Source organism: Zosterops lateralis (assembly GCF_965231275.1).
Source record: "Zosterops lateralis genome assembly, chromosome: 1".
Classification (NCBI taxonomy): Eukaryota; Metazoa; Chordata; class Aves; order Passeriformes; family Zosteropidae; genus Zosterops; species Zosterops lateralis.
This window is the reverse complement of record NC_139762.1, coordinates 63,786,907-63,814,545: the sequence shown is the minus strand read 5'-3', so window position 1 is coordinate 63,814,545 and position 27,639 is coordinate 63,786,907. Positions and strand designations below refer to the sequence as shown.

Genomic DNA, 27,639 nt, shown 5'->3' with positions numbered 1-27,639 from the left:
GAAAACATCAGACAGGAAAGAGTGAGAAGGGAGAGAGTAGGAGGCAAGTGTATTGGAAGATGCTGGCACTGGATTTGAGATGGAGGAGTTTCTGTTGTTGTATATAATACTTCAGCAGTGTAAAAGACTGGAGTTTATTCTTGTTGATGTGTTAATAAGAGCTCAGGGATTTACATCTTACCTCTCTGGAAACTGAGTAGCTGCATAGTGAAGAGATCTGCCACAGCAGATGTAAACCAGTTGTTGGAAAGGTCTCACCTTCTGTCCCTGTTGTGCAGTCAGGGGACTTGTAAAGCCATGTGAGCATTCAGAGTTGTATGCAATTCCTGTTCTAACCCTTGTCCTATGCTATTCTTTTGAGTTTTCTTGAACTTAACTAGCTAATGCTCCAGTGGCAAAATACAAATGCTATCATCCATGTTGCTAGGAAAAATGATGGTATTTTTGAGTGTGTTTAAGGGTATCCAGTGGTAAGGTGCTTCAGGATAAAGATTTAATTCTCAGTTTATTCCCCCTCAGCTGTGCTCATGCAGATTGCTTTTCAGTAACACAGAAGAAATAATGATCAGTTCTTTCACTCTTTCCTGCATTATTTCTTAAATTAACAAATTGGTTATCTAGAAACACATTTTGAGAGAAAAAGATTATTTTTCTTGGATTTTTTTTGTTATATCTGAGACTAAGGTATCTCACTAGTAATTAAGAAATATGTTTTTCATAACTATATTGTACTTCTTTTTGTGCCACACATACATCTTTTCCCACCCTTTATCATCTAGCAACTTTTTATGCATTCAACTTTAATTTAATATTAGTTGCAGGCTTTTACATAGTTATTCTAATGTTATTTCTTTTCAAAAGAAGTGCAAATTACAGAAGCAACTCTTGTGATATACAAACTTCTAGATGATGATACCAATTTGCTTTTCACAGTTAGGCACAATAAATTACTTTTTGTTGCAGGTGAAAAGCTGCACTGACATGTTTTTTCTTCCACAGAACACAGTTGGGTTCTGGGACAGGAATCAAGAGCTAGCAGTCATGAAACTGAAGCAGCATTTAAATTTTTATTCAACTTCATATTTATCTGCTTGAAAAGCTGTATGGAAAGCTGTATGGACAAGTTATTTTCCTATTGCCTTTTAATTTCCTGTTACCTGTGAGGAATTTGCACTTAACTTTGTGTTGAACCCAGAATCCTAGAGAGTTTACTTTTTCAAAAATTTCTTATGCGAAAAAGAGTGTGTCTCTGTGTCAGAAACAAGGAAAAGAAATCTCTTGAGTCAACTATGTTTTTGATAAAGTAGATTATATTTTTATGGCCTGATTCAGTATTAGGGTATTGCAGTCTCATGCCTTCTTAATTTCATCCATCAGTGAAGTTATTTCAGCATAAATCTGGTACAAGGGATGGCAGAATTAGCCTCTCTGTGTGTAATTATTTTTTAGTCTGCAAGGGTAAGAAGTACCTTCTGGACGCCAGCAGTACTGCTCTATTACATCTGCTGCAAATGTGATCTGAGGCTTTGAACAGTGAATTTAAGTACTTGAAACAAAACTTTGAAAGTAATTTTTTTTGTTGGGTTTTTTTTTTTTTTTTTTGCTGCAAATACACCAAGGACTTGTTGCAAGAGAAAGGGTCTAATGCCCTTACCCTGTAATGAGCCCCACAGAGGCAAATCTTGCCTCGCTATTTACTCCAAAGCCAGGGAGTTTGCTTGCCTCTTGGTGAGAGATATATAAGAGTAGGCCCTATCAGAAAAACACAGTTATTAACTACCTTGCCCTAACCTGAAATAAAAACAACTTCTTTAAGGTGAATTCATTGTGCTGTCTTCTCTGATGTCATGCTTTTACTAACTTCTTGAGTTAAAGACACCCACGCTGTATCTTTGTATTTATAGGCAGAAGACAGAGTGATAGGCACTAAATAACCACTATGTGTATCTCTCAGTAGAAGACAGAGGAGGTTGCCTGCCCTTCAGCCAACCTATACCCTGCAAAATAAGTGTTTTAAAAGCCAGCATTTTAAATTGCTAAGTTGGTTTTTGCCCTCAGAGGTGCTACAGGATGTGTAGCTGCAGTGTATGTATTTTCAAGATTCAGCATTTAATTCGTGTTTTAGAAACCTTGTATTATTTTCCTGCTGGTGCTAGTCTTGTGTGTGTTTCACAGCTATATCTGTTAAGGTCAGAGCTATCAAATCTGGTCAGTCCCAGTCTGATTTTCAGAGCAGGCAAGTCTCCTGCAACCTTCTAGTTCATTTTAATGGGCCTCTAGCTGCACACAGCACTACTGTGTAGGAGGCCAGCTATTTAGGTCCCAAAATATGGATTGGTACCTAATTTAGTGTATCCAGGGGTGAAAATGTTGGCTTAGTATTCTCTTTCCCTGGGACTTCTATTCCATGTATTGCTTCTTGTATTTGAGATGGGAGCTGTCATTTGCTGTATGCCAGTACAGGAGCCAAGTAGGTCAGTGCCTCCAGGTATTGCTGTGTATCATACAGCCACCCCCACGGGTGAGTTACCACCCTCTGCTGAATCTTACTGCAGGTGTTTGCTGAAACATTCTAGTGGAGCTCTGCTCAGGTTATCCTGGTACTGAGGGTTGCTTGAGCCCTGCATGAGCAAAGGTGAGCAAAACAAGCCCCTCCTCTTCAACAGGTTCCTGTAAGGGAGATCGAGGGAGTTGCCCCTTCTTGGAGACTTGAGCCAGAAGAGGCACAGTGGCAAAAGCAGCCAGAAGAGAAACTGTGAGTCCAAACTGCATATAAATCTCTACCCTAAGCTGATTTGTTGTTTGATCCAGCTTTCCCCTCTTCCCTGAGCCTCTTCTATTTAACTTCACTCTTAACTGGATCATGTTTGTCCACTTCCTGCAGACCTTCCTTCATGCTCCTTTCATTCAGCTGATCTTTTCCCATGGAATGCAGAACCCTACGTTTCACTGCCACGCCAGCTGCAGGGGAGCACAAGACTCAAGCACACGCATCTTCCACTGAGACACAGGAGCTTGCTGCTTGCTTGCTCCAGGTCTGTTTCAAGGCAAGAGGGAACTAAAATAGCTTAAAACACTTATTGCTGTTGAAGATGAACATGTGACTACCTCAAACTGCATCACCACTAAAGGCTTAAAAATAATGTGATCTGCTGCCATCTGCTTACACATCTTTCCTCCACCCTCCGTTACTCTTGTCACTTCAGGCTGCTATAAGCTCTTCAAAGCAAAGATGGTCTTCTCTGCCTTTGCAAAAGGCATGCCACTGTGCCACCTGCCCTACCCCATCTTTGCTTAGCTCTCAGCTTGCAATGTACTACAAATAAGAGAGTTGATAGTTTTATAATTTAGTCTTAATGGGGATGTGGATTGAAGCAAACAGGACTTTCATTTTGTGGTATCTGCCTAGTTGTAACTCATCCCCAACATGAATTTGTTGGTCACACTAAGATCTCAGGTATTGATCAATGATGTAATTGCCATCCTATAGCAGGACAGATGATGTAATTCTTACCCAGTTACTGAAGGCAGTGACCTTGAGACAGATCAGATGGTTGAGTAGCATAGATGGTTCACTGATTATAAAATGCTGTTGTTTTAAAACTAAACTGTCATCTGTTAATTATTGGGGAGGAACAACTACAACAAAATGCCAGCATGTCACAAAAGATACCATGTATCTTGACTTTTACCAGCAGTTACATATTTCTGTTTTCACAGGTGATTTTTGATAGTTTTGTTACTTTTTTTGCTTTGGCCGTCATTTCAATTTACATTAGAATAGCATAAAACCTGACTTCTGTGAGCCTATAGAAAATACTTGGTTTGATAATCAGTTGCACATTTAAAAAAAGAAAAAGTAAAGGTGTATGTGGTAGGAGAAACTCTGGTAGATGGGAGGAAAATATATGGCCAAGTTTTGCCAATAAGAAAGCCTAATTCTTCCCTAGTTCCAAGTAGAGATGGCTTAAATTCACATTTGCGTAAGAGGTAGCATCACTTTTCATTTGAATACTTAATAAGAGAGAAAAGTGACAAGCATTGGCCACCAGCTTATGCATCTAGATAAACAGTAGGCAAAACTCAAGAAAGTCATGGAGATAGAGGAAATAAAACCACTTGCTATGGTTGTTAATAATATGATAGGGAAAAAGACATATTTTTCTTTGAGTGCAAAGAGGATCTGAGAGACCCCAGTAGAAGCATATGAAACATTCAGTTATGAGAAGCATGGATCCTAAGAAGAAAAAACAGGTTTGAAAAGACAAATGGTTGAAGACCTATTTTTGGTTCTACTGTTGGTATTTTCTTCTTAACAACTAATGTTTTTCTGGCCTAACATTTGCTGGTTGGTAGCAGATTTTTTTATTATTATTATTCTTTTGTTCCTTTCTTCTTAGTGAACTGGCACATTTGCAAGATAAGTATTAAACCAAAGAACTTAGCAAAGACAACTTCTCAAGAAGATCATTACTAAAAGTAGTAGAAGAAGTTAATAATTTGCATGGATTTGTGACCTAATAAAGAAGACTACAAAAGAGTGATCTGTCTAATTAATTACTGCAATGAATTGATCTTAGGAAATCAAAGAGACATAGCTCAGTCAGAATCTGTATTTTCCCCTTTTCTCTGAATCAGACTTTTCTCTCGTAGCTTGTGTTTGAAACTAATGAATATTGCAAGCAAGAATTTATTTTTCCAAGTTTTATGAGCATGTACTTTCTATTGCCGAGATACACTTCCCTGTTTTATGGACTCTTCAGGTCTTCTGTTTTCCCACAATATTTGCTTAATATAATATTGTCGAATGTCCAAGGGACTGGTAATGTGTAAGATCTTACACTAAAGGAAGATCTTACTACTAAAAGCAGTTGTCTGGTTCTTTACCTTCAAAGGCCCTTGTGCTTGAAAATTCTTCATGCTGTGTCTTAGTGAGAATTTCAAGTTTCAGAGGAATGAAAGAAGAACTCTGACAGATGTGGTCCCTTCGGTAGTATTTCTTTTCTAAATGGGCAATAAATCTAGATGTGGATAGTTGAAATTGTGAAAAAGTAATGAAAAGGAGGAAATTACTTTAATTCTGTAATGCCAAAGGAACCAGAAAGCCTCTCATGCACACTCTGCCTCAGGGATGAAGCATGGGTCTTCATTTTTTAGCAAGCTTCTGTAGAGGGGTGCAACCATTTCTGAAACTAAGTTTCTTTGGCAGGCAGAGGTTCCAGTTGTGTGGGGAACCCTTCTTCAGTGATCTGTGAGATCTGCTCTCCTCTGTGGTTTCATTACCACACCTTTGCATGAGCTGAGCAGCAGCCCTCCCTCATGGTTGGAATAACAGAATCATTACTGTCGGAAAGGACCTTTAAAATCATTGAGTCCAACTGTTAACCTAACCTAGGCCACCACTAAACCATGTTCTTAAATGCCACATCTGTGTGTTTTTTAAATACCTCTGGCAACGATGACTCAACCACTTCCCTAGGCAGACTGTTCCCATGCTTGGTAACTCTTTCCATGAAGAAGTTTTTCCTAATAACCAATCTAAACCTCCCCTGGCACAGCTTGGCGCCTTTTCCTCATCCTGCCACTTGTTACTTGAGAGAAGAGGTCAGCCCCCACTTAGCTACAGCCTACTTTCAGGCAGTTGTAGGGAGTGATAAGGTCCCCCCTGAGCCTCCTTTTCTCCAGACTAAACAATCCAGCTCCCTCAGTCTCATCAGACTCGTGCTTCAGACCCTTCCCCAGCTCTGGACACGCTCCAGCTCTTTCTTGTGTTGAGGGGCCCAAAACCGAGCACACGGTTTGAGGTGTGGGCTCACCAGTGCTGAGTCCAGGGGGACAATCACTGCCCTGGTCCTGCTGGCCGCACTATTGCTGATACAGGACAGGATGCCATTGAATTTATTGGGCACCAAGGCACACCTGGGCACACACTGGCCCATGTTCTTTGGCCAGCTTTGGCCAGCAGCCCCAGGTCCTTCTCCACTGGGCAGCTTTCCAGCCACTCTGTCCCAGGCCTGTAACATTGCATGGGGTTGTTGTGACCCAAGTACAGGATCTGGCACTTTGCTTGTTGAACCTTATAAAACTGGCCTCAGCCCATTGATTCAGCCTGTCCAGATCCCTCTGCAGAGCCTTTCTACCCTCCAGCAGATGAATACTCCTGCCCAGCTTGGTGTCGTCTGTAAACTGACTGAAGGTGCATTCAATCCCCTTGTCCAGATCATAGATAAAGACATTAAACAGAACTGGTCCCAATAGATGAACCATTATCATCCTTGTTGTTGTTCAGTTCCACTTGGATAGCCCCCTTCCAGTTTATGCCAGGGCACCTGGGAAGGTGGGGCAGTGACATAGGGAACGTGTGTGCTGTGCTGGGCAGGAACTTGCCACCACTGCCCCCTGTCCCTAATGTGACTGTGTTCAGCCAGACAAAGAGAGGCCAGGGAATCTTCTGTATCATGTATCTTGTCTGCCTGCTGGGCCTGTCTCAGGGAAGGTAGGTAGGGTGCAGTTTCAGTATTTTATCTCTCTATCTCTCTCTCTCTCTCTCTCTCTCTCTCTCTCTCTCTCTCTCTCTCTCTCTCTCTCGCTGATGTTCCTCAACCTACTCCTCCTTGAGCTCTCACTACGTGGAGGAGTTCCTCTACCTGGGCACAACTCCTACAGCTGTTCTCACTGCTACTGGCTGATGCTGGCATAATACTGCAGATGAGGTACAGAAAGGCTGAGGTACAGGCTCATGAGAGATCAGTGATGCTGAGGGATGACTTCATAAATCAGCCAAATCATTTGCAACTGTTTTATACTGTAGGTCACCCTTCTACTTGAATCCCTTCCCCCATTTTCTAAATTTTGCTCTTTCATTCTTTTGTCATTCATTTGCTCTGTCTGCTCCCATTTGTTCAGCGTGGTCACAGCTCAGTTACCTCAGCTAACTCGCATCCTTGACTTGGAGCCTTTATAAATTCAGTGACAGTGGCACGTCACTGAACACTTTCTCTCTCTACAGTACTGCTTCAGAGAGTGAAATTTGCCCTGGGGCTCTGGAGCAGACTTCAGTCTGTGTATCAGCTCCTAAAGTCCAATTGTTTAACCTGCAGCAGACCCCTTGCTTTTTGCTTCTGCACTTAGTCAAATTGTTTTGTTGTTTAAAAACAAAATGAAGTGACAGTGCTTGTCCATGAAGCTTTCACTTAATGCAGATTCCTTTTTATTTTCTCATTTCTCTGTCAGCTACTGCCTTGCCCTCCAAGTTTAGATAGCAGTTGTCAGGAGATTTAGACCTTCAGATGACTCTTCACATTAACTGTTTTTCTCTCTTTGCTGACTAGGGTGTTGAAAAAAACCCCAAACCTCTAGCAAAGTCATGGGTAATAAATCAAGCCATTTGTTCTAAATCTCTCTCTTCTCTAGAGCTTTTAAAAGCTATTTCACTGTGTGGAAGTGGAGGTTAAACACTGAGCTGTTTTTCCTGCATAGGGCGTTTATACATGGCTCTTCTCACCTGTGTTCTCTGAGTAGGCAAGATTTCTTGTTCAAGGTTGCTCCAGATTATCTGGGAGAGGGGAAGAGCCCAAACCTCTACTGTGTTGCATCCAGTGTGATCTCAAGCTCAAGGATGCTTTTTCCAGATGCTCACTTGCTCTTGCTGCAGGAAATCTCCCTTTTCTTCAGACCCTTTGGCTCCCCTACCCTATGAGTGTTTCTAACATGCTGGGTAGGTGCTGCCTTGAGATATCCTGTTCCAGACTTACTGATTTTTTAGGGTGTCTGCTGTGGCAAGTTCATAACCATCTGAACCTTAAATAATTGTCTTTCTTTAAGTTGCTATAGCTCTTCAACCCAGAAAAACTCATGTAGGTTTGCACCAAAGCACTATCTGGTGAATTATGGTGATGGAAATCCTCCTCACATCCCTTGCTAGACTATGTTTTTCATGTTGCAGTTGGGGAACTGGGTCTCTGAAATCAAAGCATGTATCCTCTGCTTCCTAACATTCTTCTTCATAAAACTGTGAAGAGTTCTGAACACAGTCCAGTTAATTCTGGTTTATTTTCTTGCCCTGAATTTCTTCACTAGTGAGCGAATTTTTTTCCACATCTGTTCACTGCTCTCCTAGCCAAAGTGGAACGTTATGGAGACTTGTTGCGTAGTCTAGAGTGATGAATTGTGAGGATGAGAGATCTGTATATCTGATTTTCCTGGAAAGCTCAAAGGAAAATCAGGATGGCTTTTAAAACATGGAGACTGAGTTGTTACTGCTTACCTGCCTCAACTGCTGACTTCAGTTCCTGACACTAAGGGATGTGGATGTTATTAGATTGGGTATCCAAAATCCACGTGAATCAAAATTAACTCCTGCATGCCCCATGAAATAAATATCAGGCTGTACACATCTCTGTCTTGTCTTGTGATCTGAGCAGTTACACATTTTCAGAAAATAAGTATATATTTGCACCAAGTATGCTTTTTCTTGCAGCAGGTCTGCTTGAAAGTGAGAGAATTTGGCTGAACCCTTTGCTCAGCCTGGCACTCACGCCAGGTTGCAGCTACATTCTCTTGTACTGTGTTACTCTTTCTGTAGTCAAGATACATTCACCAGATGGAGGGAAGGAGCTCTCCAGCCAGAGCACTCACCAGGAGGATGGTAGAACACTCTTTGTTTGGCTTAGTTTCATTTCATCTCCACTTGGAGGAAGATTTCAATTTTCCTTGCTGCGCCTTTGGTCTTGCCTGACTCTTTAGGATTGCCATGAAAGCCTCATACTGATACATACATTTTGGTTTTTCCCCATATATATTTATCTGTTCAGAGGAAAAAAAAGTTTGACTTGGTCCACATAATAGACCTGTGTAATAGATGAATGCAGAAGACAAGATGATGTTTGCAGAACTTGTTATTTTTTAAAAATTCAGATAAGTGAGAGCCTGGAAGTCCAACTTAATATACAAGTCAGAAACTTGGAGCTCTGTCTGTATGGGATAAAAAAACCACACAGGCCTTCTTTGTACTACAGCTCTTATGATGGTTACGAAGATATGGCAGTAATGCTTCATACTCTCCCAGTGTAGATGTAGTTTATTATGGGCAGTGAAAGTCAGGTGTTGCTATATTTGCTGCTAGAAATATGTGGGGTTTGTGATATTAAAAGACACCTGAACAGGACAGAGTTTGTGTCATACAGTGTGATGGGGTTAGATGCCTGACTTTTATCTCAGGAGGTTTTTAGAAAGTCTCAGCAGTGTTTTAAGTCCCTTTGAAGACCTGTTCCCAGCTCCCTGGTTTCCAGTGGAGCACCTGAGAGATCAGCCCATCTGTAGCTTTGCTCCACCCCTGCATTTGGAGGCTGCCTGCCTGCTGTTCTTTAAGACTTCTGTTTTTTAAATCACCCCTGCAAACCTGTGCTTAGCCTCACATTTTGGGGAGGAGAATAAGTAGGAAGCACCAAGGCCTGCAAGTCAAGTTTATCCTTATAGGAAGGTCCCATCCAACAAAAGGAGGGATCTCATCTAAGTGGGACCTATTTTCAGGGTTTTTTTATTTCTCTGCTTGTACGTCTTTCTTAAAATCTGAGAGGTTTAGCATCAATGTTGAAGATGCTCTGCAAAGCCCAGATCTGGAATGTTCCATGGTAGAATGTTCCTGCCTGCCTCTCTTTCAATAAAATTAGAAAGTTAGACCTTTTGCCTCTGTTTCGGAAGAGTTACTCGAGGAGACGGTGACTTTACAACTCCTCGCTGTCATGCCATAAAACTGGGTGGTAGTCATCTTTGAGGAAAAAACGTTTCATGCCCCGTTGCTCTTTTCTTGTGAGGCTCAGCAGCTGTGATGGTTCCCTTTGCAAAGGGTTCAGGAGTGTAGCTGGCACCCTAGAAAATGAAAAACACTTGAGTCATTTGCATAGTGGATCAGAATCCAGCCCACCCGGCTGCTGGAGCAAAACCCACAAATTTTCACATTAGAGTCAACTGCTGAAAAGCTACACGAAAGAACTAAACATTTGATTTGAAGAAATTTTATTTGCTTTCTTGTAGCCAAGTCACCCGACTCTAAGGTGGTAAAGGTTATGTATCAAGAAGATTTTCTTGCCGACTTTCTTTTTCTGCTGAACTACAGTAATCATAGATTGACCTTGCTTTCAGTTATAAGAGCAGTTGTTTGATTGAAGTGTCAATATCAATGTTTGTGTCTACAGAAACCAATCAACATTTCCTGCTAATTTTTGTAAATAGGCTGTTACTGTGACACTTAGATTTCCTGTCTCTTGCATATCTGAATCAAAAATTCACTGCACAGTCTTCTCTTCTGTGTTAGCTGTCTATTGCCTCCCTAATAGGCATCTTTATTATAGTCTGTAGTTCTCCTGTTGAGGTATGTCCAGACATCACTGGAGCCTATAATCTTTCATTTTTATTCTACATCATGGATTTGTTTGAGGGACTTTCTCAGTAATAGCTGTAGGAAACAGCAAGTAGTGTAAGAAAAGCAGGCTGAACTGCTTATGATCAGCATTGCACAACATTCAGGATTTTTCCAGGATAACCTTTTAAAGTGACTTTTTTCCAAAAGCAGTGGCAGTTTAGTGTTGATTTTTCTTTCTTTTAAAGTTTCAGCATGAATGATTCAGGTTGTCTTGAGAACAAGATATAAAACTCTGCATTTTTGTACCCTTTTAAAAAATAGGTCAGCTGTTTCATTTGAGTACCTGTGTAGCACCTTCACATTCGTGGGTGAATATTTGAAATTTGGCTGTAGAGTTGCCCCAATATTAAGGATTTGCCTTCTCATTTGGAGAAGCAAACCTTGTCCATAATCAGTCAGGGTATAAATTCTGATATCTTTCATTTTGTACCCACACAGCAGGAGCTCGTTAGGTAGCATTGAGTATGCTGTATTTTAAAGCTAAAAATCTTGCTTTGACATTTCTACATTGGTCTCCTGAGGAGTGCTGTGGTCCTAGGCATATAGGAGGCAAAAGAAAGGAGATTGTCCTCCCATCTTTTCAGCAAAGCTGTTGTTTGCCCAGACAGGGTGCAGCAGAAGGAAAGAACGTAGAGGGAACACAAGCTGTGGAGGAGTGTGCTCAGGAGTAGTAGTGAGGAACATGGCACTGTCTGAAGCAGGAGAGGGAGGGGCAGTTAAGGCCAAAAGCACCAAGTGTGGGGACAGCGTTTTGGAGCTGGTGTGACTGTCAGGAGTGGATTGTGTGATGTGATTTGGATTAAGATGAGGAACCAAGTGGAAGATGGTGCAGAGTCTGAGGAGGGAAGCAGCAGAACTTAAGCCACAGAAAGGGGAAACCTCTGTTCTGTATATTGGTATGGACTTTGTGATTCCTGAGGCTGCATTTGGATGCTGTTTGTCCTGTCTGGTGTGAAGATACAGGGTCATTTCACCTTTGGTTGTTTGCTGCAGCCCAAGTGCTTGATGCAGCCTCACAGCCCTACTGAGACAGCAGACTGACTCATGCAGTCCTGTCCCTGTGCATCAGTGCAAAAACCCTGGTGTGAAAATGCACAGTGTAGCTTAAACCGCTGCTAAGTCTGTTCAAAGAGTCTAACTTCACTCTTCAAGTGGATGAGGAGTATTCATACAGTTTTTCAAGCAGCTCAGTGGTGGAGAAGCAATCTCCATCAAGAGGATGCTACAAGTGTGTTGCTGGCAGTAGAACCTTGTGTGAATGCATCTCTTTCCACCTGCTCCCACACCTTAATCTTGCTGTCCCTGTGCTGTCAGCATGAATCTGTGATGGCAAACTGGGTATCTTAATGCTACAGCTTTGGTTCACGTGAGATCCTTGATAGCTTGCAGTTACCTCTGATCCTCCAGTAGAAGTGGTCTGTTTTCATTTACAAGTTTCAGCCCTGGTAATGATTTTGACCAGTGTAGGTGCCCTGTTCTGGGTCTGCCTCTGTCAGCACAAGCTTCCCATGTGCTCACTGCACCTGCCCTTGGAAAGGACCCTCTGGTGAGTGCTTCCCAGCTGGTTGGAGGCAAAATTGGGTTAGCATAAAAGAGCCTAAAGAGTAGTTTGTAGCTGCTCCAGTTTATTTTCACCATAGCGGATTACAAAATGCTTTTACACCAGACTGCTAGCACTTCTGAAGGGAGACAGTCAGCACAGGAAGAGGGGCAGCTGGTGCCGAGCACATGTGTGGGAGGAAAATCTCATCAAGCAGCATAGCTGGGTTTGGAAAGGACCTTTGTCCACACTCTCAGTCTCTCTGAGTCTCAGTTCTGTCTATGTGATGGGGGAAAAAACCCTCCTCACCGGGGTGTTGTGAACATGTGCTAATTTTAGTAAAGCAGGCAGTTAGGTAATATGGTGACAGCCAGAAAATAACCTAGAAGGAAATAGTTTTTCTGTCTTTAAAGCACAGCGTTTAGGGCCATTTTTAATACTGAGAATGAAGCAAACTGAGGATCGCTTATTCAGTAATACCGAAAGCTATAGTAATTGCTTTACTATGCCATGAATGGCACCATTTCCTGTGGAAAAAAAGCCCTGTGTGATCACAAAATTAAGAATAAAGATTAAATGTCACACAATTGGCCACATTTCTGGTATTTCCCTGCCTTTTAGCTCCTGGTTTAACATTTCTGATACGTCTATATGTGTTTGTATGCATAATGAACTATTTGTGACCAAGCTGACAGTTGCTTATACTTTTTGTCCTAACATATTAAGCACTTTAACGAGGGCTTAAAGGACATTGAAGCATCTTGCACGCCTGCCATTATGTGTCTTTAAGCACATTTCTGTCTCCAAAAGTACTTACCTCTGGTTCTTAAAGATGATTGCAACTTTAAGTGAAGGAGATAAGGGCAGGAAATGTTCTTCTAAATCTGGTAGAAAATCACCGTTGGTCATTTTTTGCAGATGTCCCTGATAAATAATTTCTCTGAATTTGTAAGTCCTTGCTTTGTGACAGGTGAGCAAGAGGTACAAAAACCTAAAGTTATGAAACCACAGATGTTGTCAGAAGGAAACAGAGCCAGGTTAACTCTCATAACTAGTCTTTAACAATTTTGAAAATGACACTATCTGAAATTAATTTACTTGCACAGAATTGGGTGTCTCACTGTATAACAGAGGAAACGGGTACATTGATAAGTAAAAAATAAAATTACAGAATACTAGTGTGCATCACTCCAGCTGATTTCATATGGAGTTATGAGGATCAACCCTGAAAACCAAACATGCAGAGTCTAAGGTGCAGAAATAAGTTGATGCGAGGCTTATTCTGTGGCAAGTTTGTTTGCCACAGAATAAATGACATGTGAACTCCACGTGTAAGAGCAATCCCTGAGTAACTGCCCTTGGCTGAGGTCTCAGGCCAGGGTGCCTTGCTGTAAACAAGAGGTGGGTCACTGTCACCGCCCTGCCTGGAAGGAGTTGCCCTCCCTGGTGTGCTTGGGCTGCCCGTTGGCACACGCCCTTCCGTGCCGTGTTTGTCACACCGGCTCAGTGCTCCAGCTTTGGCTTCGCAAGGTCACTCTTCTGCAGTGTGGATAGAATTAGAACAGCAATGGGAAATGGCTTTGGCTTTTTTTTCTGTCTTGAGGAGGTAAAAGATGGTGTGCCTTGTCCAGGCAGTCTGTTTTTTGAACATCATTGGGGCTTTTGTTGCTGGGGCGAGGATGTTTAATAATTTGACTTTGCTGCTATTCTGTTTGTTTTATTCAGCCAGGGACATATCACAGATCTATTTTTTCATCAGGCAGCATTCCTGTACTATAATAATTCACAAGCAGAATTCACACACTAGTTCTGTGAAATGCCTGTTGATTACTTCTCTACATGTGCTTCTTGCCCTTGTCTTCCTTTAGGTACAGTTTACTCTGCAAGTTGTAAATTCCATGGAGCAGGTGTTTGTACAGTGCATTGCACAGCAGGACCCAGGTTTCATCGAGGTGTCTGGACATGCTCTTATGTAAGTAAGGGTACTCTGTCTTGTGAGCAATTAGAATAGTTCCCATTAGCTGAGCTTGTAGAGTTTCCTGTGTGCAGGCTGATGAGAAAAGGGATTTTTCTTTCCAGGCTGAGAGGGGCTTTGCAAATATTCTCCAAATCACAGCAGCAGCTGGCTCTTTGGACACTGGACAAAGACATGATTTGGAAATAGCTTCAAAGTTTAGAGATGGCCCTTCAAATATTAATGCTCGCAGATGAATTAAATGGAGGAAGTTCACACCTCTTGTGGTGCTTTTGTTTCAGTCTGCCAAGCTGCAGACTCAGCACAAGTGCAGCATGCAGGTTTTCATAGTGAGAGGTTTTGTGCTCCCAGAAGTGCTAGAAACTTAATTGCTTTCAAAGACAAGCATGGAATCTGGAGGACCCGGTACAACCTGCTGAGAGAACATAAATCATGAGATACTATCACGTTTCTGTGCTTGGGCTTGTGTGGAGTGAGTTTGCTTTGTGAGCAAATGCCTTTGGAATACACTGGTGGTTTTTTTGTTGATTCTTAGACATAGCAGTAATTGTTGTTGGCTTTGTTAACAGGCATCTATGTTCTGTTCTGAAGTTACTGTTCATGCCTTGTAAAAAGTGTGCAGACAAAAAGAAATATTTGTTCTGCCTTGAAATCATGAAAGCATTTCTGCATTTAAATGGATTGATGGTCTTGATCCAGGTTGTTCCCAGCCAGGGTCCCTTCACATAGGTACAGAAGGAGAGCTGGTCAGTTGTCACTTGACCACGCTGTCTATCTTTGCTTATAGACAGCACTTAAAATGCCAGCATTTACTTGTTCCTTTCTTTTATGCTAGTTTGCCAGCTACTTTTGTTCTTAAACAAATGAACCATGATGGCAACTGAGAAGAAACTGCTTTTTGTAGATAAGGAATAGAATTTTCAAATGGCCTTATATAGTATGCTTCTCTAGGTTTTGTTTTTCAAAGTAGTCCTTGTGAAAATTTGTGGAGCGTGTCCTTCAGTCGGTTTGAGAGGTTTTTGGCATTTTTAACCACAACCCGTAGTTTCCCTCATCTCCTTAAATGATTAGTTGATAGGCTTTCCATTCATAGGAATACTGTTTTGATATATTTTGCATGGAAACTGAAGCAGGAAAAGGTTTTAAGGTAAGCCAGCCAAATAATCTAAGGTCTTTTGATCAGTTTCCATTAGTATTAAACCAGTAATCTGCCCTATTAGATGTTAGAAAGGAAGCTCAGTGTTTAAAGAAGATAAACATGCCAAGTGACATTCAATATGTCTTCTCAAGTCACCAGCAGAAACCTTGTTGAACCTTGTTGGCAGAGGTGCCTTCTGCAAGGGTTCCTAAAAACACCTCCCCAGCTCTTGGCTTAGTTTTTGAAGTGGTCTGGCACTGCAGTGGGTCTGGTGCCAGCGCTGAATGCTTGGTCTGGCTCCAGTTGGAGCTGAAGAAAGGCTGGATTTTAAGACCTCTAGGATGCCTTCAGGTCCAGAAGAAACTGAGCACTGGAATAATGTGTCATCCAAACTGTGATGTATTCCTAGAAATTGATGAATATGCTGTTTTAATTTGGGGCGTTTATATAGTTGAAGTTACTGGGATCTTAATGCTTAGAAGAGAGAGTTCTGCAGCTCTTTAAGATTGCCTGGCACACAACAAGCAAAGATCTAAATTGCTTAGAGCTGCTGACAGTTATCACAGCTTTGTGCAGACACACCTTTGCTGGTACTGACAAAACACAAATACCGGTTTCGCATCACTGTACTCTCCTTGGCTGGTGTACATCTTAAAACAGTATTGTACCTTCACAGTTTTCTCACAGAAAATGGAAAGAAGAGGTGAGCAGCAACAGTAGCCTCTTATCAAATGGTCCAAAATGCTCTGAGTAAAGACAGCATTTTAAAACAAAACTTGATCTGTTGTTTCAAAACTGGATGTTTAATGCATTATATTGCTCTGCTGAAGTCACACTGGATGCAAGAGCAGGCTTTGGTCTGTGAGGAGGACAGTAGCATTTTCTTTCTGTAAATGGAACTGAGTGCCTCCAAACTTCATAGATGACTGAAAAGTCTGTTTTCAAGACATCACTGACCCTATATGCAAATAAAATTTCTGTGATTTTGGCTTTTACTAGCAATCATGTCCATTATGCATCTGCGTGACAAGGCACTGGTATATTAGTACTAAATGCTTCCTAAAGAAACTCACTTGAAAAGTGAAGAGGCATTGAAAATCCCCCTGATCTGTATCATGGACCATCATATATTTCACTCAGCTGTCAGTAATTGCCTGCCTGTTGATGGAAGTTTCATGTAAAGAATGTATTGACAGATTTAAATGTATTTATTCTCCTAAGACCATAGATTGACATTGTGGTGGCTGTTGGCCACCTCTGTGAGCCCTGGCCTGCAACTATGGAGTTAGAAATGACCAGGCAGACTCTGGCTGGCAACATCGGTGTGGCAGTGTGAATATATTAACTTCACTAATTCATTGGGAAAAGAAGTGTCACAATTTGACACTCCAATGGTAAAACTATCAGTGTTCCCAGCTGCTGTTAGCGCTGGGTTTACTCTCAGTACTTTCACCATCTGCCACGAAGGCATTGCAGACTACTAGAGGAGTGGGAGATTGCACTGGCTTTGAGTAGCTTTCAGCAGAGCTGAGCAGATTCTTTGATTTGCCATGATCAAAGATCCCGATGGACAGAGGGTAACTTGAGATCCATTTCTGATTCAGTGATTGAAGTTTGTTGTGAATTCTTCTATTGATGTGGCATGCAACTTTCTTGAATTAAAAACTCCAGTGGCTGTGCTTCCTGGGTGCTGCAGAGGTGGCACAACAGCAGCACTGACCAAAGTGTCTGCTGTGGATGCAGGTTTGCTGCCTTTATCTGTTCTGCTGGATGTTACCCCTGCCTGTGCTCTTAAGGGCAGCAAGGCAGGCCTCACAGCAGGCACTCAGCATAACCAGCCCCTTTGTCAGCTGGAACATTTTCTCTGATTCTTTATTAGGTTTCTGTCACAATGTACAAGATGCTTTTGGTGATTAGGGTTACTTTTTTTAGCCTGTGACCTGTATTTCTACCATTGTAGGCTCTGAACAGTTTTGTCCGTTCTGGATTGCTTTGTGGCTCTCCTGGGATAGGCAATGGTCTCTTGTACCTTCATCAAGAACTCACCTCACAGACATTGCTTGGTAAATAATTCCAATGCAAGGTAAACTTGCCTTGCTGTTAAAATTCTCAGTCTTCTGAAAAGCCAGTAGATGGGGTGTGTGCAATTCCTGTGCAAAGTCACTGTACTTCTCAAGCCAAAGATCCAACTGTAGTTTCTACATTTTTGTGGCAGAGACTGTTGTTGTTGCTATCGTTGTTGTTAGCAATGGCTTCCCACATGAATCACAAATTTAAGCAACACTGAGTGGAAGCACCAAAAATTCTTGATTAATATTTTTGCATGAAGTACTCTGAACATGATCTACTGTGCACCTTCTAACACTGTTAGGTTTTGAAATCTGGGTATGAATTTTTATCATAAGCTCCCCCTCACTTTTTTTTTTTTTTTTTTTTTTTTTTTAAATTTACTATTAAAGAACTGGAAAGATACTGGAAAACTGAAAACAGACTGGGTTACCACAGACTTTTGCATAATTTGAGATTGCAGTATTAGGTATAGATGCCATGAGGACAGCTAAGAACTACATGTTTTGTGTCTCCAAGCCCAGCATGGAAGAGTAAACATCTATTTGTAGACATGATTCTGTTGATCATAGATGATTGAATTTGCTAGCAAATTAAACTATTTTCCTCTTGTTAATAATGATCATGTGAATAATCATGTTAATACAAACTGTAGAAAGAGTCACCAGTCACATTCCAGAGTGGATTTCATGCCTATAGGTCAGTTATAGTAGACTTGAAATAGGAAAGAATCTAAAACAGGAGACAAATGGCTTTGGGACAGATGAGTTGTTCTCCTTAGAGGTCATAGCAGAGCAGAGCATGAACCAACATGGAAATAAGCTGGCCTAAGGGAATTTATGTCATTCAAAATGAAACTGTCTAGAGATGGCGTCCTGTTAGGTAGATCATAGTTGCTTATACCTGACTGGCAATGGAGAAACCTTCAAATGGCTTGGTGATAGTTAACCAGGGGAACTCCACAATCCATGTCTGACAGGTATGAATGCAAGGTGGAAGTATCATGTCAAAAAATGAGTTAGAATTAGAATACTGTATCGAAGCTCTCTCATGAGAAGAAGCATGAACGCTTATGGCAAAGGTGCACAGGTGAAGTTCCCTGAGAGATATTTGAGAAGAAATGTTTTGCGTATGCATGTACACTCTGCTCCAGGCTATTAATGCAATTATGGGAAGGTAGAAATCTTCAAATAGCAGAGTACCCTCAATTAATTCTAAAGAAAAGTTTAATAGTGGAATATGAAAGAGTTCTGAAGGCACTGGTTTTGTTTGTGCCTGTGATGAAAGGGGCAAATAACACAAACCTGATACCTGTTACATTGCCTTTCAGAAGAGAACCACCAGAGCTGTGTTTTAATCTGGTGTGGTAAAGCGTGCCCATAATAATTTAAGTGTTTAACAGTTGCACAAATGATTCACTTTACTAGCAGTCTGATTTTGTATTATAATCTGTTTCCCTTCTGTCTTTAATGTGCAATTCTGCTGAGCCTGCAGTTCACATTGGCTGCCTCAGGCAGGCTGCAGGTCAGCTTTTGAATGTAGAAGAATTCATGAAATTTAAGTATTTTGTGTACAGTTAATGGCAGTTGCGCAAGTACAAAGACTTTGCTTTATCAGCAGATGTGGTCGAGGTTTACATTTATGTCCACATTCAATCCTTACATTATTGCACTTGAGAGAAAAAAAAAATCAGGAGCTCAGTGCAGTCTTTAACAGTCTGCTTTGGTAGCTGACCAGTCCACTTACTCTTGAGTGGAGCACATGGTAGGGTGGTTCTTTCTTCCATTAACTCTTTGATGCTGAGAAACAGTGATGATTCACACGATATGACAGGGAGGGGGAAATTACTATAAATGCAAGATTAGCAAAAGCTTTGCTCACCTTGTGCCAAGCCAGGAAGGGATTCGTGTACTGTGGGAATAATTAGATGACAATGTTTGCTGGACTGCTGTGGCAGACAAGGGTAAGACGGTGATCCAGCTCTGCTGGAGTCTGCATGGTAAGTGGAGGGCAGCCTTTCCACTTGGAAACTAGTATTGGGTTGGGCACTTTCTGGTTGAGTCAAAAGGGTTGCAGTTGTTTGCAATAGCTCGGCTGTTTCCCTTGTGACATGGCTGTGTTTCCTCACTTATTGCCTGAGCTGGTGCTGGAGTTTGGAGCAGAAGGCTCTTTGCCATCATCGCATTTGTCTGGTTAAGGATTTGGGTTTTTTGTTAGTTTGGGAAGAGGTGAGGAGGAACCATATCCGTGCATGGAGAAATGATGATGATCAGAGTGCAGAGGGAAGGCCACATACCCCTCCTTCCCAAGTGCAGAAATAACCAGTGCTGATGCAGGAGCTTGTTTGTAGCACCTCAGCTCGGCCCAGCCAAGCATCCATCATGCGGGGAGTAAAGAATGGGGTGGGACTTCCTTGCAAGGTGATTAGTGTGATTTCCACATGCTGTGGAGGGCAGTCATTCCCAAGCAGTGGTAGGAGCTTTTTTTCTCAGGGTTAAGTAAGTAGTGTGCTGTCCTCCTTTAAACCCGGGAGACGGCAGTCTGGGAGAAGGATATGAAAAATAGATGGGCTTAAATTGAAACCTGGCATCTGGAACAGCTTTGGCAGACCTCGAGATAATACTTCAAAGTTGTTCAGCCCCACAAGGTACAGTATAATTTTCTGCTTGGTGAAAATATTACTTGAGAACTTGAATCATTCTTAGGGCCTTCTTATGCTGGGCACTATCACAATAGGTAGAAAATAGCTGCTCCTGACTGAGGTGACTTTGAGCCTGCACATTCTGAGCTGCTTACTCGCCTATTCTCTAAGAATTTAGCAGTAAACCTTACCCTGAATTAGTTTTACCACACTGAACAACAAAGTGTAAATATACCTGAGCATTGCTGATTCTGCTTTTACTCCAGTGAAATGATCTTCCATATTTTAAAATCATTAAAGCTGAAGCAACATAAATATTCTGTATTTCATGACAGCATGAAAGGAGCATGGCCTCCTACTTACCCTGCCATTCAAATGTGTGCAGGAGCACTTGGAAAGCGCAAGCTCCCTCAACTCCCTGCAGTTTGGCAGGTATCTGTTTCCTTACAGGACTGGCTTTGGACACTGAAGAGAAATTTATCTTATCTGTGATTTTACCATTCTAGCATTGATGGGGTGATTCCCAGAGTTCAGTGATCAGAGGCAGAGAGCATCCTTCCATAGGCAGTTAGTGCCTGTAGTTCTCACCATCGTTCCTGAACCTGCTTCCACTTTTGGTGGTTTACAAGAGAGAAAGCAAGTCAGCTTTGCTCAGTTGTTTTAGCCACGTGTGTTTGGAGATCATTCTGAAATACAATTAATACATGCCTGCACAGACGTAGGGTTGTAAGGTTACTAATGATGTTTTTTAATGATGTTTTTGATGCTGTTTGCTGCTTGAATGTTGGTGATTTTTTAATCTAAGGTAAAAAGAGCATAATTATTTTTAACATATAGCAACCCCCCATTTTCTCTTAAATATCTTGATATTAAGTAATTTAAACTAAATTTCTGCACAGATACTTTCCAAGAGATTGGCTGTCAAGTACAATAAAAAAGTCTACCCTTTTTCAGGGACCCAATGAGACTTTGCAAATTTAGATTTATTCTCAACATTAAATGTGGTTGAAGATGTCATTTCTTAAACAGCACTTTTAGAAGTAGTTGGCTTAAAAGTATAGCAATTCAAAGCACAGAGGGAATGATTTTGAAGTGTAAAGTCTTGAAACACAACGCAGAGGTTGACAGTTTCACTTCAATTAGAAGCAAGGCAGGCACAACTCCCACTTCTGAAAACTTTCCTATTGCACTGCTTCCTCTCTTGGCCTAGAAAACCTCAAAAAATACCCTTTGAGTGGCTTTGTTTATTGACTTAACATAGTTATACTCAATAGCATTAGGAGACAGAGCAGAAAGGGCTGCCAAATGTGTCTGTAAAGAATAATCTTTACAGAAAACTTCACAGAGGTATTTTTTTCCACATGCTTTCAATGTCCTGAGAATGCTGCTTTTTGGAGGAAAGCAAGTTTTAGGGTGATTTGGTCTTTTCTTCTTTTTTTTTAACCAAGGCTTGTTTTGTTAGGAAACCACTCCCTTCTGCTGCTGCATTTAGACTCACTGCTAATTGCCTTTTGGTCGAAGACATTTTCCATGAATTGCCACATTCCCCCACACTGTTACAACTTCACACTGATTACACTATGTTAGCGGCACTTCTGCCTGCTGCCTTTGGGAGGAGTGGCTGAGAAAAGGATATGCTGTACCTGGGAAATTGTGAGATTTACAGGAACAGAGGTTTGTAGCTGCTAAGACACAGCAGAGGCTGCTCCTCCCAGACTAAGACAGGTGGTATAAGGAGGGCATCCTCTTACTCTGGTGGTTTATGCAGTGCTCTGCTGTGTGCCACTGCTGAGGATTTTGCATAAGAAGTCCTGGCAAGGTGGTGTGTGGTGTGTTAGGTTTATGTTTTTCATCCTAGTCACACAATGTAGTGGGAAGCCAACCCCAAACTCTGGTGCCAGAGAGGGTGTGGGAGGGGTAGATCTTCCAAGAACACTATTGGCTCACTGAGCTCCTTGAGATTGAGCCCACAGAGTCCAACCTCCTGGAGCAGCTGTGTAAAAGATCACTGCTGGCTGAAGCTCGAGTACTGAACAGGGGCACTGGATGTAGCAGAGTTGTTTAGCACAGCTAATCCACTTAAACTGTGGAGCTCATCTGCTGATCTGCAGGGGTGGCAGTGCTCTTAGGTGTGATAGCTAAAGAGGCTTTGGCTTGAGCTACAGTTTCAGGGCAATCAAAACCTGCAGCTCGGGCTGAGGATCTGGTTACATCAAGTTGGCCCTGACCCAACCAAACGTGGTTAAAAGTGAGAGGTTGTGAGAGATAAACCCCTCTAGTTAAGCCTTGTCCTAGCTCAGGAGCTGATCAGTGTGTTCAAGTGCTATTCCAGCCTTAACTACTTTGATCAAAGGTAGGGCTTACTTGGTCTGTGAATAGGGATGAGCTTTGCCAGTAAAAGCCCTCTTTTGAACTAGGATAATTGTACCCACAGGGCTAGTGTTAATGTTTCTGCTTTAATTGTGTCACTGCACGTAAGTGTACAGATCTTTTACAGGTAAAACCCCTTTAATTTCTAATGCAGTAAGCGTGGTTGGGTCTCACCTACACTGTGGGTGCTGGTTGTGGTGCAGAAAGAACAGCTGGTGTTGTAACAGGATCTCTGTCTGCATTAATCTGTTGTCCAGCCTGTGGCATATGAGGGTTTTCACCTCAAAGAGATGGTTAAACAGTCCAGGTCCATCCAGTATGCCAATGCTGGCTGAGGGCAAGCCTGGTGTGGAGTTTTCTGCCCTGTGACAGTGAGCAGGGGTGGCTGCAGCCCACAGGAGCAGGCGCAGTGGGCACTGCTCCTGCCCTGCCATTGTTTGCATGGGGTGAAGCCTTTGTTTAGTCTTACCCTTTTTTGGTGTTGAGGGGAAAAGAGAGGGAGTAAGAAAAGCAGTGTGTGGCACACTGCTGAGTCCTCTGCTGTCCTCCTTGCAGTACTAGAAGATATCCAGAGAAGCTGAAACTTGGTGGTCTTTCGTGAAAAAGGCTTCTGATGTTCCTTTTACCAAATTAATAGTAAATTATTATAGACCAAGTATAGATCAAATAATTTTCTGCAGGTATTCCTCACTTACCCCTGCTAGAAACAGCAGTGCTGCAGTCCTGTTGATTCTGGTCCCACCACAGGAAATGCAGCTAGCAACCACTCTCACAGCACCCATGTACCCTCTTACACCACCCATGTAGCACTCATACCACTGGGTACAGAAACCTGCTCCCTGCTTTCCCTCAGCAGCAGAAAGAGGCAGAAATGAAGGCAGAACTCACTCTGAATTTCAGAAAAGACTGAAACCGGTCTGTTGGCATGGAAGGAGAACCAGGAAACAGGAACACCTGTGTTGCATAGCTTTGGGCAGGTCAATTATCCCATCTCCAGTGAAATTCTCGTTTGCATAAGGTATGAATAACAATACTCAATTTACCTTGCAGGGATGTTACAGAGTGTGCAGTTAATTTTTTTCCCCACAGTGTTTGTGGTATGTAATACCTAAATGAGTGCAAAGCATTATTATTATTTAATTTTATTGAGGGTTAAATATTGGTGTTGTGCCCAGCTGAGCACTTGCTGCCAGTGAGTGAGGCAAGTGACCAGCAGCAAGCAATGGACAAAAAAGGAAAACGGCACCAACTTATTCCAGTCATACCTATTTTTTTTCCTCTCTTACCACTGTACATTTCCCAATAAGCAGATGGAGATGATCAAAATATCAAATTGGAACTCTGCGGTTTAATAGACTTACATTTTACTGTTTAAAAGTCAAATAAAGGTTAATGACATGAAAATTTGTCTTGTAGGAGAGTGAGTGGAAGTGCCTCCAAACACGCCCTGAATGGTCCTTAAATAATTTCCTTCAGAAACGGACCATACCTGATTAGTTAAGTGGCAGATTTTTCACTGGGTTGGTAGCATGCCGGGGCTGCTGGTTCCTCCATGTTTCATGCTACTGCTGTTGAGGGGTTTGTGCTGGATTAAAAACATGGATGAAAATCACTTGGAGAAGGTTGGTACCTCATGGCACCAGCATGAGCCAGGGGATGAGCAGGGGCTGTGTGCAGGACTGTGTGTTGGGGGCTGCTCCTGAGTTTGAAACGAGTCAGTGCCAGACGACAGCGTGTGTCTGTGTTAGAGCTGTGTAAGAGAGGAACAGACAGCGTGTGTGATTTCTCTGCTTTGCTCTAATCTCGTGGGAAATGGGGGCTTCCTGTAGTGGTGGGGTTACTCTCAAGTGCCAGCAGGCTTCATGTTGCACCTCGGGGTCCAGGGCATTTTGTTACTGCCTGATCACATTCGTTCATTTTTATTAAGTGTGAAACGCAGACGCTTGTTCTAATTAACATTGGTAGACATAGCACGATTGAGTAACAGTCTTCTGGTGATCGGGGCTAACTTCTGCCCTCAGAAAATAACACTCCAAGTATGGTGGAGACAGGTATTCCCAGCAGAGAGGAAGGATTTGACCCTCACTTTCAGTGTTTGTTAGTTCAACGTCTTTGCTCTGTGAGTGTCCTGAGAGACAGGTCCAGAGGTCAGCAAAGCAGAAAAAGATCTTTACAGTGTCTTCTTTTAAGCTTTGGGTCAAAGTCTGTATCGTACCCTTATTCTTGTTGCATTTGAAAACATTGCTTGGCCATGGATTTTTTCAGGTTTTTTTTCCCTTTCTTCCTGAGCTCCAAAAGCTGCCATGGTCATTTACCCAAATACAGTGATAGCATTAGCTCCACAGTTAACTTCTCATTTAGTGGTGTTTCTGAAAATAACAATTCCTGCAAGAAAACAAATGGTAGACATGCAGCATATGCTGCACATGATCTTAATTTATTGCCTTTTTTAAAAAAAATATTGCAGTATGAAATTTAGGGGGCAAATCTCAAATCCTGTGGAATTCATGGCACAATGCCAGTTTACTTGAAAGAACCTTATATTTGTCCCTCAATCTTACAAGTCCTTAACTACAATTTGCTTTCTCATATGCCACTCGCCTTTAAGATGATACTCCTTTTTTGGCATTATTAATTATCATTATTGTTGTTGCTGTTATTATTCCAGGAAATCTGTATGGGAGGAATGCTGAAATCTGGTTTAAAAATAGCATTTTCATGTCCTCCTACTCACTGTACTTTGTGCATAGAATGCCTTTTATAAATGCAGACTTGCTGCTTGGCTAGATAAAAGAAACTGTCACTTGATTTCCATAACTAAGTCATTCCCAGGAGAATTTCATTGTTTTAGCAATAAAATTTTTCTAAAAGGCCTTCTATTTTGCTTGAGAAAGATAACAGAAATGAACTTCTGAGTGGTTATTCCACAAAACAATTAGAAGAAAGCAAGACTGTCTTGATTTGATGTAAAAAGATTTGTATGTGTATGAGTTCCCTTCATGTAAAATGAGAATGAATTCCCAGCTGAAAATCAAATTAGAAACACCCCACCAAAAACCTCACCCAAAACACTTTTTCCGCTCCTTGCTCACAGACACGACACATATCTTTATCAGAACTCTCCTGCATAAATTTGGTCATATCCTGGAGTTCAGCCCTATTTCAAAAGGCACTTGCATAACTTCTAAATCAGATACTTTCCTGAATTAGAGGCAGTCAAGGATAATCATTGTCAGTTATTCCAGAGCATTAATTTTGTGACCAGGTATGTTCATATTTGTGGGGAGGAGTGATCTCTGCATGCTGTCTTAAGGCTGAACACTCCCTGAAGCAGGGATGGTGCTTTAGCTGTGGGTGCACACACTGTGGATGGAGCACAGTGCAGGCACAGTCCCTCCTTGCTCACGTGCACCATGCTGCCCTGGCCTCTCACCATTTCCCCAGCATTTCTCACCCCCTTTTCTCAGCTGCTCTATCTCTCATGCCAGCATGATGCTCCTTCTCTCTGAATGCTGAACATGCTAATGCTTGTCAGAATTACAGCATCAGAATAGATGTAGAAAGCATATCCAGTAAGTGAAAGGTCCTACTGCTTGTATTTAGTTTTTTTTGAGGAGTTTTGAGGAGGTTTTTTTTTTTGAGGGATGAGGGCTGTCTCTAATTTGGACCTATTTTGAGCCATGCTTGCATTTTCCTAAGTGTGAATCAATGCAATTACCACTTCAGGTACTGCAGACAACCTACTAGTGTAGGTAGATACACGCAATAAGAAGCGAAAGGGAGTAGGAAAAAACCCATATTCTTTGTAGTCAGGAAAGCCTTTATGGACTTGGCATCGTACTTAAAATTGCGTTGTATTAAAGAAATGCAACAATTTCAGAAATTATTATTTATAGGAAGGTTTGTGAATTCAGGATGTGATATTCTGACTCACCCGACAGCAAACATGTTTGTGCTCCGGCTGGTATGACTCACGCTGACATTTGTCTTAAGCGTGGCAATTGTTTTAGCCCTCTGCTTGGTGCAGGATGAATGAAACGGCTGAGCTCCACTGTTGCAGATTTACTATGTGCAGCCACCCTGGTAAATCGCAGGCTCAGCTGTGGAGTATTTCCTGTCACACACACACGTGCACAAACATACACGTGCACACACACACACACACACACACCCCGCCCCCCAGTAATGCTTTACTGTTAAATACTAGATTCATAGAAAGGAAATGCATAATTACAGCGCTGCCTTTTGCACCACATAAAGCAGCCCACATCAAAAGATGTTTGTCATTAATGTTTCAACAGGTAATCTCTGGAATTACTGCCAAGCCGTGTTCCTGTTACTTAGTGCTCGGTGTCGAAATCGTTGAAATCTTTGTTGTAAACCAGCATAGTCATCTTAATCCTGCAAAAAAGTTAGTCAATAGTGCCTTTGTTTTCTAGCTCTGTATCACGTTGCATCAGCAGTGCAGAATACGTGGCGGCCCTGGAAGCAGGGAGAAGGTTAAGGGTGCGTTCTGGGCTGGCTTCCTAAGGAAACGAAGCTCACGTGGTGGCATTGTTTGTGCCTGCGCCCCTGTGTGTCCCCCCAGCCTGGCAGCTGCTATAAGTCAGGTCCTCCTCGACCCTGCGTGCTGTACGGGTAGAGGAGATGGGGAAGCTGCTCCCTGAAAACTTTGTGTAAGTAGCAGATGAATAGCTCTGGGCACCTGTGGCTGAACCCAGTGAGGCAAACTCAAATCTTACTGGCACCAGGAAGTTGGTACTGTAGGCATCTCCTGGAATTACTGCTGCCACCAGAGGTCAAGCCTCTTTTCTGGTTTTGTGGGTTGTAGGATTAACAGTCTTCTTCAGGAGGTGTTGTCTCTGGCTGTTTAAAATACTGCAATTAAACAGAATCTCAGCCACTGCTTTTGGTGCTGCTACTGTTTGCAACTTAATCATTTGGATTCTCCCTTCAACACCATCTTTGCAGGAGAGCTGTTGCCATTGTATGAGAAGTGTCTGTACATGTTACTAAGGCCCTTGAGCTTGCTCTCATCTGTAGCAAGTTAATAGGGTGCTGCAGTTCTTCAAATATACAGGAGGCTCACCGTCTCCACTCAGGGCTGAGCTGCATTTTTTCCATAATAGCTTCCATAAAAGAAAAAGAGAAATATTTATGTCATGTAACAGAAGCATCCAGAGTGGTTATTTTTATTGCTTATATCTGTTCAACATTACTGGCTCTCAGCCTGAATTATTATGGACCATTTGCATTCTTTTCTCAATCTCTTCTGCTCAGAAGACCTGTAGAAATGACTGTGTTACAAACACGCAGGCAGTAGAGTTGTTTTTACTTAAAACCTCTGTATGAGAATGAAGAAAGTTGGCATCCTAAGAGAAATGTAGATCTGTGTTGAAATTTCCCCCCCTGTCCACCAGTATTCCTGCTTTGATAGCCATGCAAAAGTGGCAAATAGGGGGTGCTGATGTAAATAAGGTGATGG

At 42.0% G+C, this 27,639-nt stretch overlaps 1 protein-coding gene across 14 annotated transcripts in view; it reads left to right on the top strand.

The window, feature by feature from the left end:
• The window catches only part of ATXN1 (ataxin 1), a 214,799-nt gene that overhangs the window by 97,280 nt on the left and 89,880 nt on the right, over positions 1-27,639 (top strand). For 9 of the 14 annotated variants that reach the window (XM_083856487.1, XM_083856489.1, XM_083856482.1 and 6 more), the window contains one exon: positions 2,667-2,755. The exons of 2 other annotated variants lie outside the window; for them this stretch is intronic. The gene's annotated coding sequence lies outside the window, so the exon portion shown is untranslated. Of the gene's footprint in view, positions 1-2,666; positions 2,756-13,831; positions 13,936-27,639 lie in introns of all 14 variants that reach the window. 3 more of the 14 variants (XM_083856486.1, XM_083856492.1, XM_083856488.1) reach the window with 2 other exon arrangements.